Source organism: Bos indicus x Bos taurus, chromosome 10, assembly GCF_003369695.1.
Source record: "Bos indicus x Bos taurus breed Angus x Brahman F1 hybrid chromosome 10, Bos_hybrid_MaternalHap_v2.0, whole genome shotgun sequence".
Lineage (NCBI taxonomy): Eukaryota > Metazoa > Chordata > Mammalia > Artiodactyla > Bovidae > Bos > Bos indicus x Bos taurus.
The window spans coordinates 69,659,580-69,674,639 of record NC_040085.1 but is presented as its reverse complement, the minus strand read 5'-3'; the positions used below and the strand labels follow the sequence as shown (position 1 = coordinate 69,674,639).

General features: G+C 41.9%; 1 protein-coding gene across 4 annotated transcripts in view; it reads left to right on the top strand.

Annotated features, from left to right (window-relative positions):
- WDR89 (WD repeat domain 89) overlaps positions 1-15,060 on the top strand; it is a 47,156-nt gene that overhangs the window by 17,391 nt on the left and 14,705 nt on the right. For 2 of the 4 annotated variants that reach the window (XM_027554275.1, XM_027554274.1), the window contains exon 2: positions 1,655-1,779. The exons of 1 other annotated variant lie outside the window; for it this stretch is intronic. The gene's annotated coding sequence lies outside the window, so the exon portion shown is untranslated. The remainder of the gene's footprint in view (positions 1-1,654; positions 1,780-15,060) is intronic. One more of the 4 variants, XM_027554276.1, reaches the window with a different exon arrangement.

Here is a 15,060-nt window from a genome sequence, read left to right as displayed (position 1 = left end):
ACCCACCTGCTAATGCAGGAAACAAGAGACACAGGTTCCATCCCTGGGTCTGGAAGATCCTCTGGAGGAGGGCATGGCAACCCACTCCAGTATGCTTGCCTGTAGAATCCCATAGACAGAGGGGCCTGGCAGACTATGGTCCATTGGGTCACAAAGAGACACGACTAAAGTGACTTAGCACAAACACATTGTTAACAGCATGGGTGTGTGTGTGTGTGTGTGTGTGTGTGTGTGTTTGTATATGTGTGTAAAATCTAATAAGTTATTCTGCAAGTTTATCATTTGACACTTGCATTTCTTTGAAATTTTCTATGCTGACACTTACTAGTCTTATGGGCCAGCCATCATTTTGATCACTTAATATGTAGTAGTTAATTTGTATCTTACAACAACCCTAATAGGTTGTCTTATAACAACCCTATTAGGTTGGAACTGTTAACCCCTGTTTAAAGATTAGAAGCTGAAACACATAGCTAGTGAAGCCAGAATTTGAACCTTGACAGTCTGGCAGTATACTCATCCTCTTAACTATTGTACAGTATCTATTTCTCTAAGTCTCAGTTTCCTCACCTAAAGGGCAGTAATAAAAAGATTATTTTTTAGAGTTACTGATTGGTAGGACTAAATAAAGCAATGCTTGTGAAGAGACTGATTTAGGATCCTAGATATTAATGATCAGTTAATACTTATTTGGCTACTTTTTTGGGGTTCTTCTGTTTCTTTTTTCTTTGTCTCCTTTAGAGTTTTTATTTTTCCTCTGCCCATTTCTTTTAACTGGTGTTTCAGGGTTCCATTCTTGACTTGCTGTTGTATATCATTCTGTATAATTCCCCTTCAGGAGGTTCATCCACTTCCCTAGTTTTTAACTACTGCCTACTTCCTGTAGGTCAGTGATCCAATTCTATACTTTCCTCCTGATGTATCCAAATGTCTGCTGTACATCCTCCTTTGCCTACCCCCCACATGTCCTTCCAGCTTGACTTGGATAAAACTATAAAAGGTTTTAATCTAAAATGAAACTAAAGGATATGAAATGGAGAATCTCACACGTTAGCTCTCAGAACAGTGAAACTTGAAGACTAAGAGACTGATTTTCCATAAATGCCTGATTTATAAAAGATTGAAACTTAACCTCTCACCAATGAATTGCTCCCCATCTTTGAGCCAGTTAACTCTGCATGGCCCCTAATTGGGCTCTTCCCTTTCACACTCCTTGCCCATGAATGCAACCCATTCTTAACCTTCTTCAGTGGACTCACCTATAGCTCACTGCAGCTGCATGTCCTGAATTACAATATCTCTGCTGCTGCTGCGGCTAAGTCACTTCAGTCGTGTCTGACTCTGCGACCCCATAGACGGCAACCCACCAGGCTCCCCCGTCCCTGGGATTCTCCAGGCAAGAACACTGGAGTGGGTCACTATTGCCTTCTCTGAATATCTCTGCTACTGCAGAATAAACTGGATTTTTGGTATCTCGTGAAGAAGGGAATGGCAATCCACTCCAGTGTTCTTGCCTGGAGAATTCCATGAACGGGGTGGGGAGCCTGGCAGGCTACAATCCATGGAATCACAAAGAATCAGACATGACTGAGTGACTAACATACACACACATTTGGTATCTTGAGTTTGCCTCAGCTTACCTCTTTTCTTTTAGGTTGACCTTACATGGTGTCATAAGTGGGATCTGAAGGCACCAACCACTTGAACCTCTGGAGTCAAGTGAGTTTCCTATACTTGAGTCCTTTGCACTGTTAGCTTCTGTGAGCCATTCTAACTTTGGTAAGTCTCCTCAGAGCTCAAGCTGCCTTCTTTTGTTTGAGCTCTCCTACTTTATTCAGGATCTAGATAGAGACAGCTTGCCCTTCTGGTAAGTACTCTTGTTTCTGATAATTGTATCTAGTCATCTGAATGTACTAAAGGTACATTTAGTATTGAATGTACTAAAGTACCCCCCCCCCCACCCCCCGCCTGCAACAACCACCACCTTGAGGGATCCTAGCCAGTTTTATGTTTAAAAAATTTATGGTCTTTCCTCATGTGCATGTTTGACTAAATAGACCAGTTTTACTAAGGATAACGCAGAACTCCAATGGCCATTATGTGGAAACTTTGATCTCTGCAAACTTGTTTTCTTTGAACTAAATTAGAAGACCATGGCTACAATATTAAGCAATCTGAGTAGGATAGTTATTTTAGTTGGTATCTAGAGGCTACTAAATGTTCAGGATTCTAAAATTGCCTCCTTATTGTTTCTAAATTAACCGAAGCAAATAAACAACCAAAGATGGATTTAAAAAATCCCAGGTCTCTTCCTCAGTGCTAACTAAGGTCCTTTCTAACCCCACTGTTCCATCTCCTCTATATCTCCCTTTACCCTTCCTGAGTCTCTTCTCTGAATTTACTTTCCTTACCAAACAGAACCCATTAAGACCTTCTTTTTCAAAATTAGACCTTCTGAGGATCCTACTAAAAACTGCCCTAGATTTCCTACACCCCATGGACAAAGGGCAACATAAGGGCTGTAATAAAGGATTTCCCCTCGGTAACTGAAGATCCCAATATATTTGCTGAAGAATTCAATGCTGTAACCCAAACCCACCAACCTCATCTCCCTAATCTCTGTTAATTAGTCTACTTGCTTGTTGGAGAAGGTCAAGCCCCACAGTAGATTAAAACTGCAGCTTGGGGAAACCCTGAACAATTTCTAGGGTTTAAGTTAAACCAACCATTAGTCCTTTTATATGGTTAACCTCATGGCAGAGCCAAATGGCTACACAAAGCCATCCCTGGAGCCTTCCCAAAACCTGCGGACTGGAATTAAAGTCAGGTATGCATCCAAAAGCCTGCTGAACCCTTCCATGATTATTACAACAATCTCCAAACCATTTCCAAAGGGAATTCCGGACTCCCTATAGCTGTTGAGTCCTCTCAGGTGGCTTTTAATTCCGTATGTATAAATGGCCTACATAAGGACTTATCCTTGTTGGTCAAAAGAACCTGTATCAAAGGGAAGGAGTGTTCACCCCTGACCTTGTCAATCTGGCTAATAAATTAGCTCACACCATATAAGATGACTCCAGAAAGAAAGAAAAAAATGATAACTAAGATTTTGAATCTACAGCACCAATAGATGGAAACTCCAAAGCAAATCCATCCTACAAGAATGTGTCATTATTGTAGAAAACCTGACCAGGGGAAAGGATTGCTACAAATTGAACTCCAAATAGTTACAACCTTCTCAGAACCCTGGCCAAATCCACACCAATGATGGGGCTTCAAGGACACACAGAGACTGTTCCTGTTCTGCCATTAAATAGACTGGGGAAAACTACTCTCCAGATCAGGGACAAATTCCTTACAGTGTAAACTGGCACAGGGGCTGCTCCTGTCAGTGCTCCATCCCACTGCAATTGAACAGGCCCTTCCCTAGAGTAGTATATATGTTCAAATAGTGGGAGTCTTAAGTAAACTGCAGTGTAAACTGCAATGTGTCCCTATTTCTCAGCCCATATTTTTTGATCTGGACCTTTTGTAAGGCAAATGTCTGCTTCTTAGTGATTTGGGTCCCAGACATTTATTGGGATGAGATTTTCTGGAGAAACACAGTGCTGCCATTTTTTTCTCTCAAAACGTGGAAGTTAAAAAAAAAAAAGGTGGAAGTGTCTCTTGAGTTTAAGTTCAACATTCAGGAAAATTCAACCCCCATTGCCATTATTTGCATTCTACAACCCAAGGCAGTCCAAACTTTGCACTCATCTGCTCTATTAAACCCAGAATTCTCTGATCTATCTTTGGGTGAAATCCTTAACTGAAATAGGCACAATTCATAGTGCCCCTCCCATTATGATCCAGGTGGACCCCACAAAACCTCTCCTAAGAATAAACAAATACCCTATGAATAAGGAAGGGTACACAGCATAAGGCAAATTATAGAGGACTGTAAGGCCCAGGCACTTACTCTCCTTGGTACTATCCTTGTGTTAATAATACCCTTATTTTGCCTGTAAAAAAAACACCAGTGGCTGTGCAAGACCACAGGGCAATACATAGCATTGTAATTCTCTGCCATCCTGTCTTTTCTAATCCCTGCATGCTATTAGTATCCATCCATGCTGGAAGCACCTTTTACATTGTAATCAGTTTAGGCAGTGAGTTTTTAGTATCCCTGTTGAAAGGGATAGTCAGTGTCTCTTTGCCTTTACCTGAGAAGGACAACAGTACATCTGGACAGTCATGCCTCAAGGCTCTACTGAGGCCTTCTTACTTCTCACCATTTTGACAGGCTGATTTAAATGACATAAAATTCTCCAGGGGCTCCACCTTACTACTACCTTTGGATGAGCTTCCTTTTTGTTTGCCCTCCTAATACTTCTTGCAAAAAGAAGTATTTGCTGAAAATCTCAGCCCTTAAGGGACACACAGTCTTGAAGGAGAAATTACAATTTGTCCAAACTCAGGTTCAATCTTGAGGACATTTAGTCTCAAAACAGGTGCTACACGTAGATGCTGATAGGCTTCAAGGCATTTTAAACTTTTCAAACCATAAAAGCAAATGTTTCTTGGTTTTGGTTTTTTGGCCATGCCATGCAGTTTGTGGGATATCAGTTCCCCGACCAGGGGCTGAATCTGGACCTTGGCAGGGAAAGCCCAGAATCCTAACCATGAGGTCACCAGGGAATTCCCAAAAGCAAATGTTAATTGTGAGGTTTTCTTGGGCTAGCTGGCCATTGTCATAATTGGATCCCAAATTTCTTTTTGTTGGTTCAGCCCCTGTATTCCCTGCTAAAGAACACCAGCCTGACCCCATAGTTTGGGATGATCAAGATTGCTTGGCCTTTAAGATCTTGAAGGAAAGCTTAATAAGTCTACCTGCCCTTGGACACCTAAATTGTCAGCTACCCTTTTCCCTTTTTGTATATGAGAAAGCGGGGAATACCCTCAGGTTACTTACCCAAAACCATGGGGCTATCACCAACCTCTAGGTTGCGCAGCCAACAATTAGATGCAGTGACCTGAGGATACCTCCCTCCCGTGCCTGAGAGCTGTGCCTGCTTCCACTCCTTTAGCGAAGGCTACTGAAGAAATTGTTATAGGATCCTCTTTAATCATCTTTGTGCCTTAGCCTGTTGAGCCTCTCTTAAATTTCACACCACGCTCAACATCTTTCAGCGAACCACCTTACCACCTATGAAATCCTCTTACTTACCTCCCCTCGTACCACTCTTACTCACTCTTAAGTCTCAACCCTGCTCTCCTTCTTCCCTCTTGCACTGATGAAATTCCCCATGTCTCTTTGACTTTGATGGATCACCTCTTGACCCCTCATGACTTACAAGAAAGATGTAAGGTGTAAGAAGAAAGAAGAAAGATGTAAGATAACTTAGAAGATTCATAAGCTCTTACCCTTTGAAATAATTACAGGACAGTCCCTGCTTTCTTTGACCTACAAATAATAAATAGGGGATATACTTCAGTTTTGCAAAGATGTAATTAAATCCACTGAGAATAATAATATTTTCCATAATAATGCTTTGGAAAAATAATCTTTCTATGGCATGCTCCCAGGAAACAAAGATGTCAAATACCACATTTGCAGCCTGGTCTATTGGAAAAGGCATCTCCATAAAGTTTCCTTCCAACCTTGTTGGAAGGGCCCCTCACAGGTGTTGCTGACTAAAAGCCTGTGTCACTAAGCTCCGAGGGGTGGACTCCTGAATTCATGTGTCTCTTCTATAAAAAGTGGATCTGCAACCTAACTGGTGATTCAGAGGTAAAATTTTCTAATGACTGAAGCCAATGACATCAGAAATAGATAGCTTTCCCAAGATAACCAGACCAGGCCTGTGTCATGCTGCTTAAAGTTCTAATGGTCCTTTCTCTGGATTTCTTGCTGCCCCCTCGTTTAGCTTTAGCACATCCTTTGGTTCCCTGCTTAGAAAAACTCCAAGATTCTGCCAGCCTTACTGATAGTTTGATTTGTGCCAGAGCTAATAACACTCATGATGAACCTGAACTGGTAGCCTGGCTATTATCCTTAGAAGGATGGCAAGGTCTCTCTGGCAGAGATGTAGTATTTTCCTTTGGTCCCTTTGAACTGTTACACATTCTTCCTTCTGGCAAATTGGCAGCAGACATTATAACATTCCACTGGGTGCCCCCCACCCACAAAGGTATACCCCTCACTCAAGTCTGGACTCTTACCCATAATCTTCCTTTGTGTTTCAAAAACGTTAATGGGACTGCTAAAAACTTTGTGGTGGGGTAACAAAAATTATAACAGTACTGGGGGATGAACAGTGGATATCCTTCCATTCAATGGTAATTTGGTTGATAAGAAATCTAGTAAGTGGTGGGAACGTACCTTCTCTCTGGAGATTCCCCAGACCTCCATCAGAACCTCACCCACAACAATCCAACTCTCCCATTATTCCAAATATATAGAAATTTAAGATGTTCTTATAGCCATTTCCACCATGCTGACTATCATGAGCTATATGTAAATGACTCTTTTTGGTCATGAGAGCTCTTCTTTTATCAGAGGAAAAAAAATACCTGGGCTAAAGGGCCCACTTATGCCCTTTATTCAGAAAACACTGGTTATTTCTTTCTGTGTGGAAGGAATATGTGTTCCACATTCCGCCTTGAATGGAAGGGACACTGCAGAGTTGTTTCCCTCACTCCTGACGCCAGAGTCAGGAAAACCCTCCCTTCCACTGGAAGAACCCACTTGGGTTCTTTCTCCTCACAACTTAAAGGAGCATGTGAACCTTTTGTTTAGTTAAAGTTGTAAAACAGTTGTTGTGGGTTTAAAATATATCCATAAATTCTTAGATATTCTTCCTTTCAATAGGTGGAACCTAACTGTCCTACCTTAAGTGGGCTGTAGTTAATGACTCTCATCTATCAAGTAAAATGTGTCAAAAGTGGCAGTGTGGTTTTCAGGACCAGATCGTGAAAGGCATAGTGGCTGTATGTGTGTGTGTGTGTGTGTGTGTGTGTGTGTGTGTGTGTGTGTGTGTTCTTTCTCTCTGCCTCTCTCTTGGATCACATCTTCTGGGGAAAGTCAGTTGCCACATCTTGAGGACACTCAAGCAGTTCTGTGACGAGGTCCATCTGATCTGGAATTTAGGCATCCTGCCAATAACCAGTAGAGAGGTGAGGCCTCATCCACAGTGAGGAAGCATTCTGGGGAAGAAAGTCCTCCAGCATCGTCAAGCCTTCCGCTGACCACAGTCTTCGCCACCATCTTGACTGTAGCTTCATGTGAGACCCTGGGTCAGAAACACTCATCTAAGCCCCTCTCTTACTCTTGGAAACTGTGTGAAATAACGCATGCTTATTGTTTTAATCTGCAAAGTTTTGAGTAATTCACAATGCAAAAAAATTAACACACCATATTATCTTTGTCATAGGGGTTTAATTTTAGTAAAATGTGAAAACTAAAAAATCAATGTGAAAACAAACAGAAAAACTAGAATGGATATAATTTTGGATGGATGCCCTCTGATAACCCTGTAGTAGTTAGAAAGGGATTTGAGTGTGTCTTTGGCTGTCTTTTCCCCCTTGGGTTAAAGTAATAGATTGTGAAAAAGCAAGTCGAAACCTCTCCATAGTCATGGGAACTACCTTCAGTGCTTCTCTTAGAGCTTTTGAATAGCAGCAAACCCAGATATACAGCCTAGCAAAAGTAGTCTTACAAAACCACAGAGCCCTAAACCTCCTTACTGCACAGTAGGGAGGAACCTGTGCCTTGCTCTGGGAAGAATGCTATTTTTATGTTAACAAATAGGGAGACACAGTGCCCGAACTAAAAATGATGGACAGTATCAATCTCTTAACTGAAATAGGCCAAGCCCTAGGACTTAAGATGTTTTCAAGCTATTAAGTATAGGTAGCTGGGGAAACTGGTTGAGAAGTTTGTTCCAGTCAGTAGCTATAATTGGACTTCTGACCCTGGGTATAATCCTTCTAATGAAATGTCTGCTGTCTTGTTTCAATAGGCAAATGCCTTTCTCTCAGATATACATACAGAATAAAGTTCCTAAGGCTTATCCTGAGGCTTAATTGACCATGAAACCAAATTGACTCCCTTAGAGGAGTGTGACTGAGATTCTCCATGTTTAAATGAGGCAAAAAATCAACTTGTCATGCCCTCTTCTATGGGACAGAGCATCCTGGGTTGGTCCTTTGCAGCTTCAAGGGATTCACAGCCCAACATCTAGCAACATCTCAGACTAAACAAATACCCAAGGTTGATCATCAATACTTTTCTATGAAAGATCTTGTTCAAATGAGAAAAAAGTAAAAGGATTTTAATGTAAAATGGAACCAGAGGATATGAAATGGAGACCCATGCATGTGCCCTCAGAAAAGCAAAACTTAAAGACTGAGAGACTAATTTCCCATAAATACGTGACTTAGAGAATTATCAGTTCAGTTCAGTCACTCAGTTGTGTCCTGACTTTGCGACCCCACGGACTGCAGCATGCCAGGCTTCCCTGTCCATCACCAACTCCTGGAGTTTGCTCAAACTCATGTCCATTGAGTCGGTGATGCTATCCAACCATCCCATCCTCTGTTGTCCCCTTCTCCTCCTGCCTTCAATTTTTCCCAGCATCAGGGTCTTTTCCAATGAGTCAGTTCTTCACATCAGGTGGCCAAAGTATTGGAGCTTCAGCTTCAGCATCAGTTCTTCCAGTGAATATTTAGGACTGATTTCCTTTAGAATTGACTGGTTGGATCTCTTGCAGTCTCTTATAGACTCTCAAGAGTCTTCTCCAACACTACAGTTCAAAAGCATCAGTTCTTCGGAGCTCAGCTTTCTTTATAGTCCAACTCTTACAACCATACATGACTATGTGAAAAACTATAGCTTTGACTAGACAGACCTTTGTTGACAACGTAATGTCTCTGCTTTTTAATATGCTGTCTAGGTTGGTCATAGCTTTTCTTCCAAGGAGCAACTGTCTTTTAATTTCATGGCTGCAGTCACCATCTGCAATGATCTTGGAGCCCAAAATATAAAGTCTGTCACTGTTTCCATTGTTTCCCTATCTATTTGCCATGAAGTGATGGGACTGGATGTCATGATCTTAGTTTTCTGAATGTTGAGTTTTAAGCCAGTTTTTTCACTCTCCTCTTTCACCTTCACCAAGAGGCTCTTTAGTTCTTCTTCGCTTTCTGCCATTAGGATGGTGTCATTTGCATATCTGAGGTTATTGATGTTTCCCCCAGCAATCTTGATTCCAGCTTATGCTTAATCCAGCCCAGCATTTTGCATGATGTTAAATAAGCAGGGTGACAGTATACAGCCTTGACATACTCCTTTTCCTATTTGGAACCAGTCTGTTGTTCCATGTCCAATTTTAACTGCTGCTTTTGATCTGCATACAGATTTCTCAGGAGACAGGTCAGGTGGTCTAGTATTCTCATCTCTTTAAGAATTTTCTACAGTTTGTTGTGATCCACACAGTCAAAGGCTTTGGCATAGTCAAGAAAGCAGAAATAGATGCTTTTCTGGAACTCTTTTGCTTTTTCGATGATCCAGTGGATCTTGGCAATTTGATCTCTGGTTCCTCTGCCTTTTCCAAAACCAGCTTGAACATCTGGAAGTTCATGGTTCACGTACTGTTGAAGCCTGGCTTGGAGAATTTTGAGCATTCCTTTGCTAGCATGTGAGATGAGTACAATTGTGTGGTAGTTTGAGCATTTTTTGACATTACCTTTCTTTCGGATTGGAATGAAAACTGACCTTTTCCAGTCCTGTGGCCACTGCTGAGTTTTCCAAATTTGCTGGCATACTGAATGCAGCACTTTCACAGCCTTATCTTTTAGGATTTGAAATAGCTCAACTGGAATTCCATCACCCCCGCTAGCTTTGTTTGTAGTGATGCTTTCTAAGGCCCACTTGACTTTGCATTCTAGGATGTCTGGCTCTAGGTGAGTGATCACACCATCGTGGTTATCTGGGTCATGAAGATCGTTTTTCTATAGTTCTTCTGTGTATTATTGCCACCTCTTGTTAGTATCTTCTGCTTCTGTTAGGACCATTTCTGTCCTTTATTGTGCCCATCTTTGCATGAAATGTTCCCTTGGTATCTCTAATTTTCTTGAAGAGATCTCTAGACTTTCCCATTCTATTGTTTTCCTCTATTTCTTTGCACTGATCACTAAGGAAGGCTTTCTTATCTCTCCTTGCTATTCTTTGGAACTCTGCATTCAAATGGGTTGTCTTTCCTTTGCTCCTTTGCCTTTAGCTTCTCTTCTTTTCTCAGCTATTTGTAAAGCCTCCTCAGACAACCATTTTGCCTTTTTGCATTTGTTTTTCTTGGTAATGGTCTTGATCACTGCCTCCTGTAGTGTCACGAACCTCCGTCCATAGTTCTTCAGGCACTCTGTCTATCAGATCTAATCCCTTGAATCTGTTTGTCACTTCCACTGTATAATAAGGGATTTGATTTAGCCATACTGTTTTTGCTGACTGTATAGAGCTGTATAGAGGATTATCAGATTTACAGATTTATTGAAGCTTAACCTGTGACCTTCCCTTGTAGCTCAGTAGGTAAAGAATCTGCCTGCAGTGCAGGAGACCCAGGTTCGATCCCTGGGTTGGGAAGATCCCCTGGAGAAGGAGATGGCAACCCACTCCAGTATCCTTGCCTGGAAAATCTCAGGGACAGAGGAGCTTGATGGGCTACAGTCCATGGGGTCACAAAGAGTCGGGCATGACTGAGCGACTAACACTTACTTAACCTGTGACCAATGAGCATCCTCCAAAACTTTCTTCCCACCTTCAAGCCAGTGAACTCTCTGCATATCTCCCAGCTGGACTGTCCCCTTTTGCACACTTTGTTCATAAAAGCAACCCACCCTAAACCTTAACAGGCTTGTCTGTAATTTGCTACAGCATGGTGTCCCGAATTGCAGTTCCTCTACTGTTCCCAAATAAACTTCATTTCTGGTAACTTGAGCTTCACTTCTTTTAGATTGGCGTTTTATTTTCTTAACCAATTTTCAGAAAGCAAAAGTTTTAAGTTTTAATTAAGTCAAGCTTTTCTTTGCTGGTTTGTGCTTTTGTATACTAAGAAATCTTCACCTAACCCAGGGTCATAACTTCCCTACTTCTTTCCAAGAAGTTTTGTAGTTCTTGCCCTCACATTTAGGTTTATGACAATTTTAAGTGAATTAATAGTCCTTGTTCAGACCTCTCCTTTATCTGATATTAATAAGCCACTGCAGTGTTGGGTTGTAAGTTAGTATGTTGTTGTTGTTTAGTCGCTAAGTCTTGTCCAACTCTTTTGCAACCCCATTGACTGTAGCCCACTAGGCTTCTCTGTCCATGGGATTTCCCAGGTGGCTCAGTGGTAAAGAATTCACCTGCCAAGGTAGGACATGTAGCTTCAACCCCTAGGGTGGAAAGATCCCCTGGAGGAGGGTATGACAATCCACTCCAATATTTTTGCCTGAAAAATGCTATGGACAGAGGAGACTGGTGGGCTACAGTCCATGGGGTTGCAAAGAATCAAACATGACTTAGGGACTGAGCCTGCAGTGTTGGGATGCCGGAGGGCTTTCCTCATTGTCCCTCCTCCACTCATAACTTTAGGCAGGCACTGCTGTGCTGTGCCAGATAGGGGATTTCTCACCTCACCCTTCCTCCTTCAACAGTAGACTTGTTCCTTTTTACTCAGAATGAGAATCTTGATGGAGGCTGAAGGTCATTCTCCTCCATGACGGCTTGTTTTTTCAAATTTGTACACATCTGTGTATCATCACCACTCAAAAGTCCTCTTGCTCTCTTTCTCAGTCTGGATCCCACCAAAAGATAAGCAGTATTCCAGTTGCTACCATTACAGATTTGTTGTTTCTGTTCTTAAACTTTGTATCAGTGAAATCCTGTAGCACCCTGTTCTGCCAGGCTTCTATCATTAAACATTTCTGAGGTTAATCCACCTTGTTGCACATACTGGTGGTTTGTGGCTTTCTGGTTTCTTTGCTGTGTATAATTCTATTATATTAATATATCAATACCACAATTTATGAGCTTCCCAGGTGGCGCAGTGGTAAAGAACGTGCCTGCGAATGCAGGAAACATAAGAGATGCAGATTTCCCTGGGTCAGGAAGATCCCCTGGAGGAGGGCATGGCAACCTACTCCAGTATTCTTGCCTGGAGAATCCCATGGACAGAGGAGCCTGGTGGGCTACAGTCCATGGGGTTGCAAAGAGTTCGACACTACTGAAGTAACTTAGCACGCACATACGCTCCACAGTTTATAAAGACTATTTAAACAATTGGATGATTAATTATCTAATTAATCATCTTTTAATTTCCTAAATGCTTATAATTATCCTAAAAGTAGCATGCCAACGGTCTATCCACCTTGTCCCTGAGGCCAGAAACCTAAGAGTCATCTTTGACTCTTCTCGTACTCCTCTTGAAGTCTAATGAGAAAATTCTGTTTATTCCTCTTTTGTCATTACAGCCACAATCCAGCCACTTCTCCCTATTTTCGTATCTCTTGTCCACAGTTGTGCATCAAGGCTTTTCACTGCCTCATTCTTACCCAAAGGTGTGTTCTCCAGGCTGAGCCAGCCAAGGAATCAGTCACAAGCAATTCTCAGCTGCCGTCAACCTGCAGTGGCTTGCTTCCTTACCTGAGAGTAAAAGCTGAAGTCCTTACCGTGGCCTGCAAAGCTCTTCTCTGACTCCAGCTACCTCTTCAACCATAATTCCTACGCCAGTTTCTTTCCCTGACGCAGCTTTAGCTGCTCCAGCCCACCTGCTGTTTTTCTTTGCCCAGGAGGCTCTTGGCTCACATGGTCCAATACTTCGCTTCCGAATTTTATTCTGGTCTCGGCTCAAATGTCACTTCATGAGAGAGGCTTGCCTCTAATGACCAAACCTAAAAGGCTCTTCCTGGGACTCCCCTGACAGTCCAGGGATTAGGTAGGACTTCACCTTCTAAGGCAAGGGGTTCAGGTTCCATCCCTGGTCAGGAAGTTAAGATCCCACGTGCCACGTGGTCAAAAAACCAAAACGTAAAACAGAAGCAATACTGTAACAAGTTCAATAAAGACTTCAAAAATCATCCACATCAAAATAAAAATCTAAAATAAAATAAGTAAAAGGCTCTTCCCGTCTCATGTCCTGACTTACACATTATTTTTTATGATACTTATCCCTGTTTCCATTAGGACTTCCCAGGTGGCGCTAGTGGTAAAGAACCTACCTGCCAATGCAGAAGACATGAGACGCGAGTTCCATACCTGGGTTGGGAAGATCCCCTGGAGAAGGCAATGGAAATCCACTCCAGTATTCTTGCCTGGAAAATCCCATGGACAGGGGAGCCTCGCAGGGTATAGTCCCCAGGGTCTCACAGAGTCTCACAGAGTCAGACACGACTGAGGAGGCTTAGTACGCACACACGGTTTCCATTATAATCATCTATGTATCTGTCTGTCTCCTCACCACCCTCTTTTGAGAGCAGGGACTTTGCCTGTGTTCTTTGCTAAATCCATTGTGTTTTAGGCCTGTCATGTCAGCCATTCAAGAATTATTTCTGAATTACTGAATAAGGATTTAATGATATTGCTTATTGGTTTCTAACTGTAACAGTATTCAAAAGACTGGTTCTTTGATGTTAACATCATTCTATTGTAAGCCATGATTCTTTTTGTTCTCCCTCCTATCTTCCTTTTTCTTTCGGAGTTTTTAAAGAGAACGTTTACTTAATTTTTAAAAGCATCTATTGAGAATTACAAAAAGAAGTCGTAAACATAGAGTACCAATTCAAGATTTGAACTCTTCCACGTTGCTACTGTCTGTTCCAAATTAAGACATCTGGTGATTGGGGAAGTTTGGTTCCTCTCTGTTTGATTCACCAGCTGCTTGTTCTGGAAAGACAAAGGCAATTTATTGTTCTTGTTGAAAGAAGCTGGGTGTTCATAGACTTACTACGGAGGATGGAAGATTTATTTGAGAAGCTGGACACCTCAAGATGTTACTGAGAAAAATGTCTGTTTTTTAAAAGATACTTTGAATGTTATATCTGGAAGCTGAAGGATAATCTCATACTGCTTGAGGGAGTGTATGTCATTTGTTCCTACCCCCTCCCCCCTTTCTGTTGGTAACAAATTCCTGCACTTTAAAAACTGTGCTCTCCCTAAGAATTTTAGAGTATTTAATGCATGTAGTACCATATGTTGCTGCAGGCAGTATCTTGAACATTCGTGTGAATAAGAATAGCATATTCAGTCTCACTAAGCCGGATTAATTTACAAAGACATTAAGTCTCAGTCATTAATGAATGTGATATTTGAAATTACACTGAAATTGTAGCAGATGTCAGTTTAGCATACCTTCCATTAAATATGTAGCACTTCTGCCCGATTTAAAACAAATGGTTGACAACATAGAGGATTGAATGGGGTGGGAGGTAGGAGGGAGAGGTTCAAGAGGGAGGGGACGTATGTATGTCTATGGCTGATTCATGTTGACATGTGGCAGAAACCAGTATTGTAAAGCAATTAGCCTTCAATTAAAAATAAATTTTAAAAAAATTTAAAAAATAAAACAAATGGTTTCTTGATCAGATCAGATCAGTCGCTCAGTCATGTCCGACTCTTTGCGACCCCATGAATCGCAGCACGCCAAGCCTCCCTGTCCATCACCAACTCCCGGAGTTCACTCAGACTCACTTCCATCGAGTCAGTGATGCCATCCAGCCATCTCATCCTCTGTCGTCCTCTTCTCCTCCTGCCCCCAATCCCTCCCAGCATCAGAGTCTTTTCCAATGAGTCAACTCTTCTCATGAAGTGGCCAAAGTACTGGAGTTTCATTTTTAGCATCATTCCTTCCAAAGAAATCCCAGGGCTGATCTCCTTCAGAATGGACTGGTTGGATCTCCTTGCAGTCCAAGGGACTCTCAAGAGTCTTCTCCAACACCACAGTTCAAAAGGATCAATTCTTCGGCACTCAGCCTTCTTCACAGTCCAACTCTCACATCCATACATGACCACAGGAAAAACCATAGCCTTGACTAGATGGACCTTTGTTGGCA